Source organism: Bubalus kerabau, chromosome 21 (genome assembly GCF_029407905.1).
Source record: "Bubalus kerabau isolate K-KA32 ecotype Philippines breed swamp buffalo chromosome 21, PCC_UOA_SB_1v2, whole genome shotgun sequence".
Classification (NCBI taxonomy): domain Eukaryota; kingdom Metazoa; phylum Chordata; class Mammalia; order Artiodactyla; family Bovidae; genus Bubalus; species Bubalus kerabau.
The window spans coordinates 7,303,450-7,309,373 of NC_073644.1; the positions used below are offsets into that span (position 1 = coordinate 7,303,450).

Sequence of the window (5,924 nt, forward strand, 5' to 3'; positions counted from 1 at the left end):
CCGGGCTCCTCTGTCCCTGGGAGTCTCCAGGTAAGAACACTGAAGTGGGTGGCCTTTCCCTTCTCCAGGGCATACTCCCAACCCAGGGACTGAACCTGGGTCTCCTGCATTGCAGGCAGATTCTTTACTGTCTAAGCCTCCAGGGAAGCCCCTCATCAGCAAAGCCGGTCCTGGTTTCCCTCTTGTTTTAGCGTGGCGTCTGTGGGATGGCCATGCCCAAGTTCAAGGGGGAAGACGAAACAGAAGAACAGCTGTTCTTTGTGGGCATCGAGCGGTGCTGATGGTTGGGAGGGCGCTGACACCTGCCTGGCCCTGCCAGTCCCCTCCCTGTTCTCCCTGTGCTCGTGAGGCCCAACCAGGAGTGCCTCACATCTGAGGAATGTGTGTGTGAGTTTCTGAAATCATGAGAACCAGCAGCCTCTGACCTTAAGCTCCACATAAAGAGGAAAGTGCAATGTTCTCAGCTTGGATTAGGAATGTCCTCGCTTGGGGCCTGGCAGGGAGAGCCCGATGGGTACCAGGCCATGGAGAGGAGGGAGTGCTGTCAAAGGGGACAGAGGCAGCCACCGTGAGGCCAAGAGGGCTGTGAGCACCGCACAGCCCGGGGCTCACTACCCTGTGTCCTGCCTCACTTCCCTGTATGTCCGGGGGCTCTGCCCACCAGAGAAGTTAGATAGGTTCACACAGTTCATCTGTTCACAATTCCTATGACAAGATAGGGTGGAGATAAATAAACGCAAAATGTTCATGGAAGAACTCGGAACTCTTTTGAAGAAGGGTGTTGTATTAGTTAACACTCTCCAGGGAAACAAAACCCATTGGGTATATGTACTTCTGTTAAACACACACATACACACACAAGTATGGAGATTTATTATGGGGAATTGCATCATGAAACTGTGGAGGCTGAGTAGCCCTGTGATCTGACCCCTGGACTGTAGCCCACCGGGCTCTTCTGTCCACGGGATTCTCCAGGCAGGAATACTAGAGTGGGTTGCCCTTTCCTTCTCCAGGGGATCTTCCCTAACCACAGATCAATCCTGGGTCTCCTACATTGCAGGCGGATTCCTTACCGCCTGAGCCACCAGGGAAGCCATGAGCAGCTGGTAACTGCTGGGCCAGCAGCTTAAGGACAGTGACAGACACGCATCTGGAGGGAAGCTGAGTTGCTGCCCTGGCTCCCCAGCCTGTAGGATGTGGAGCTTTCCAGTGTTCACTAGAGAGACTAGAGGAATGCATGACATCTCCTCTCGTTTGGCTGTGGTTAATCAGGACTTGTGAAACTCAAACTGGAGCCTGAAGGAGAAATGCAAGTCAAACATGAGGGTGATGGCTAGAGTGGAGCTTAGTGTACCAGCAGAGGCACGGGACAGCCTCAGATGTGGGGTGGAGGCGGCTGACCACTCCCAGTGAAGCTGTGCGGAGACAGACGGTTTTACGTACCCCAAGGAGAAACACCCATCAAAAGAGAATTAAAAAGAGCCCTCAAGCTGTTCTATTTAAAGTTGATGCCAGCTGCCACATGACTCTGTAACCCACTTCACAGCTCCTTCCATAGCCCACTTGCTCTTTCAAAGCACAAAATTCTGAATGATGGGAAAAAAAAACATGTCCCTTGCTTTCTTCCCTTTAAATATCACTAGATTCCTCAGAATTTGTGACTTTAAGGACTTAAAATAATTTACACTACCTCTGCCACAGTGTCTTCACCTACTTTTATCAGCTGCTCCTTTGTTAATTTACAAGGCAGAGACCTGCACAAGAATATCTATGATCCAACTCAAAGGACTCCGTCTTCTGTAACAAGAGAACTGACCAGTGTCTTAAAACTTACTAGAATTCCAATGTCGTGAGAACTAAGTGGAATAAGTTCTTAGCTGAACTTCCCAGACACTATTACAATTATGAAAGGAAGAAAGTAGTGGGGATAGGAGCTGGCATTAGAGATCAGTAGGTACCCACCTGAGTTTGGAGGTTATTTTTATGTTCTAACCACGTATGGAAAGCAAGGCAGAATCTGTAATTTCTAATTCAATGATTCTCTTCCTCACTGAAAAATAGTAATAAAACACAATGACTGTGCGTGAGACCAGCTTTATAAAGGGAGATGAATGGAGAGAGAACAGGAAAATGCAACGATTTCCTCCCTCGTGAGAGGTGAGAGTTGGAATTTGTCCTTGAGGCTGAACATCTTTTTCTTCTGGGAAGCCTCTGCAATGGGGAAAGACCCTCTTCTGGGAAAGGAGATATTTGAAGCTGTGTGGCTCTGGCTCCAACCCCTCTGCATAGTAATATGAAGGTTGTAATTATTGTGGCCAGTCACATTTCTGCAGATTGTGATCCTTTAGAGTAATTTTCTTTCCCAAATATGGATTTATACAGCAACATGTTGTTCAGTGGCTAAGTCGTGTCCTACTCTTTGTGACCCCATGAACTACAGCACGCTAGGCTTCCCTGTCCTTCACTATTTCCTAGAGTTTGCTCAATTTCATGTCCATTGTGTCAATAATGCCATCCAACCATCTCATCCTATCGTCCCCTTCTCCTCCTACCTTCAATCTTTCCCAACATCAGGGTCTTTCCCAGTGAGTCAGTTCTTTGCATCAGGTGGCCAAAGTATTGGAGCTTCAGCTTCAGCATCAGTCCTTCCAATGAATATTCAGGGTTGATTTCCTTTAGGATTGACTGGTTGGATCTCCTTGCTGTCCAAAGGACTCTTAAGAGTCTTCTCTAGCTCAGGAGTCTTTGAACTTTCACCACAGTTCAAAAGCATCAATTCTTCCCTGCTCAGATTTCTTTATGGTCCAACTCTCACATTCATGCCAATATTTTATTATTTATTTTTGTGAAGTTGCTACATTGTTCCTCAAAGGCAGTGTTGAGAAAAACCCCCAGACTGTAGGAAATCTATGCAGGTCTGACCTTCACGTCTCTGCACTGGAGGAGAGATCATTGAAAAAGAAAGAGAAAGAAGAAGGAAAAGTCCGGATAGCAAGGCCAGATAAAAAGGGGAAAGTATCAACTGGACTTGGGGTGGCCCATATATATCCCATACACGGGGTGTAACAAGTCTTGTATGAAACAAGTCTCAGTAAATTTAAAATTAATGACCACAGTAGGCTTCCTAGAAAGCAAAAATAGAAAAAAAATCTGGAAAAGTCATAAATATTTGAAAATTAATCAAGCTTCTAAGGAGAAATTTAGAAAAACTCAAACTGAATTGAGATGAAAGCACATGTTAAAATTATGAGATGTGCTTAAAGCATTGCCTAGAGGGACATTTATAAATGCTAAAAATGCTTGTGTTGGAAAAGAGAAAGCCCTAACATCAGTGTTCTGAATCAGTTTACTCTCTGCATCATGCTAGCACAGCCTCCTAACAGCAGCCCTCGTATCCAGCCTTGTCTTCGTCTAATCCCAAATCCCCCATGCCTTCTGTCCAGCAGCGTCTCTCAGTGTTCCTTCCTCCTTGCCTCCTGCTAGCCTCACAGACCTGCTTTAGTTCCTTAGACTTACCATGCCTTTCTCTGGTCTTCTCACACACAGGTTTTCCTCTGTCTAGATCACTCTTTCTGGGCTTCCCAGGTGGAGCTAGTTGTAAAGAACCCATCTGCCAATGCAGGAAACGTAAGAGACGAGGGTTCAATCCCTGGGTTGGGAAGATCCCCTGGAGGAGGGCATGGCAACTGACTCCAGTATTCTTGCCTGGAGAATCCCATGGACAGAGGAGCCTGGCAGGCTATGGTCCATGGTGTCACAAAGAGTCAGACATGAGTGAAGCAACTTAGCACACAAGCAGATCGCTCTTTTACCTCCAGGGCACACTACAAATTCTCACCCACAGAAATATCCTTAAAAGTCTCTTCTTTCTGGAAGCTTTGCTCCTGCTCTAGATAGCTTCCATAATAGCTCATTGTATATTGTCGGCCAAAAGTTCGTTCCGTTTTTTCTGTATACTGTTGCAGAAAGAACTCTTAGGCCAACCCAACACTTCCTTTCTGGTAGCATTTAACATCTCTTCAGGCCTGATTGCCTCTCTTCCCTGCTGGATTCGGGGAGGACTGACTGGGTCTTTGACATCTGATACACATCTGGCCCCTAGCGCAGTTCCTGGCACATTTGTGTTGTGTTTTTAGTCGTTAAGTTGTGTCCAACTCTTGCTACTCCATGGACTGTAGCCTGCCAGGGTCGTCTGTCCACGGGATTCTCCAGGCAACAATACTGGAGTGCGTTGCCATTTCCTTCTCCAGGGTCCCGGCACATAGTAGGTGCTTTCTAAATATTTGACAAATGAATGAGTGAAAGCCCATTTTTAGTGGAAATATGACCACTAAGTTTTTGGTTACAGGTTGATGAGGTCAGGGTTCTGGGTTACAGCTTGCAGCCAACATCGGTTATTTCCCAGCACCCACTTGCTGCTGCAGCTTAACAAGGGCCCTGAATTCTGTTTGGGGTTCCACGTGGTTCCCAGGAAGCGTACATTTACCGTTGCTCCAGTAATTACTTAAATACTCACCTTTGAGAAAGCTCATCAGCTCTTGTGGTTTCAACTGCTTGAATCTGCAGTTTCTCAATTCTGAGTTACTGGGACTCCCTCTGAGGCCCCAGGGCTCTCCCGTCTCCTCGTCTTCCCACGCTGAGAGCTGGTGTGTGTGACGTTGTCTGGCAGAGCCCCTCTCATGCTTCCTGGGAGGAGGGTTTGGGAGGGCCTGGGGGGTCACCCAGTACCCTCGAAAGAGCAAAAGCAGAACTCGGCACACATCCGAGGGAAGCATGCCTGATGCTGTGAAGAAGATGAAACAGATAAGAATAAAAGAGGAAAACCAAGTGGAATTAATCTAAACAGCGTCGCTCCCGTGATATTTTTGTATATATAAAGCAAAAGGAAAAGGCTGTCTGACCAAGAGAAAAAAATACTGTCTTGCTCTAATTGTTTAAAAAACCTGTATTAGAGTATAGCTGATGCCCAACGTTACGTTAGTCTCAGGTGTACAGTAAAGTGAATCAGCTATGGAAGTGAAGTTGCTCAGTCGTATCCGACTCTTTGCAACTGTCTAGTCCATGGGATTCTCCAGGCCAGAATGCTGGAGTGGGTAGCGTTTCCCTTCACCAGGGGATCTTCCCAACCCAGGGATCGAACCCAGGTCTCCCGCACTGCAGGCGGATTCTTTACTGGCTGAGCCACAAGGGAAGCCACACGTATCCCCTCCTTTTCAGATTTCCCGTCCACACAGGCTGTTACAGACTGCTGAGGAGAGTTCCCTGTGCTGCTTCTCTGGGGGCAGGAAAGGAATGAGGTCAGGCAGAGACACTGAAGACGCTCTCAGGGGGACTCCCCAGTGGTCCGGTGTCTGAGACACCGCACTGCCAGTGTGGGGGGCCTGGGCTCAATCCCTGGTTGGGGAACTAGACCCCACAGGCCGCAACTCAGAGTTTGCATGGCACAGCTAAAGATCCTCCATGCTGCAGCTCAAAACTAGGACCTGCATGCCACAACAAAGACGGAAGACTCCACATGTCCCAACTAAGACCCAGCGCAGCCAAATAAGTGAATGAATATTAAAGAAGGGAAGCTACATGTGCACCCATGGCTGATCCATGTCAATGCATGGCAAAAACCACTACAATATTGTAAAGTAATTAGCCTCTAATTAAAACAAATTTTTTTTTAAAAAGAAAAGAAGCTTCTGAGGTACTGAACCTCGCATGTATACTTTATAAACTCTTTTGAATCCATGATATCTTTCACAATTAGAAGATTTTTTAAAGAGCAAGATGGGACTAGAAAGCAACAATTATTTTTTCCTCGTCATTATAATAATAGCGTGAATAGCATTTACTCTGTACCTCAGTTCCCTCACTGCTCTGAGGAGGACTTGGACCCTCGGCCATGATCTCTTTCTGGTCTTATGTTCTGTCCTTCA

The 5,924-nt window shown here is 46.8% G+C and overlaps 1 long non-coding RNA gene across 2 annotated transcripts; it reads right to left on the bottom strand.

Moving 5' to 3' along the window:
• Positions 1-850: 850 nt before the first annotated feature.
• On the bottom strand, positions 851-3,500 carry LOC129636005 (uncharacterized). Of its 2 annotated transcripts, XR_008706589.1 has the most exons (4): positions 2,816-3,500; positions 2,553-2,783; positions 1,963-2,050; positions 851-1,296 (listed from the first exon to the last, which is right to left on the bottom strand). It is a non-coding gene; the product is annotated as an uncharacterized LOC129636005 (long non-coding RNA). The 2 variants fall into 2 exon arrangements; XR_008706588.1 differs by having other exon boundaries at positions 2,553-3,500.
• Between the last annotated feature and the right edge of the window lie 2,424 nt (positions 3,501-5,924).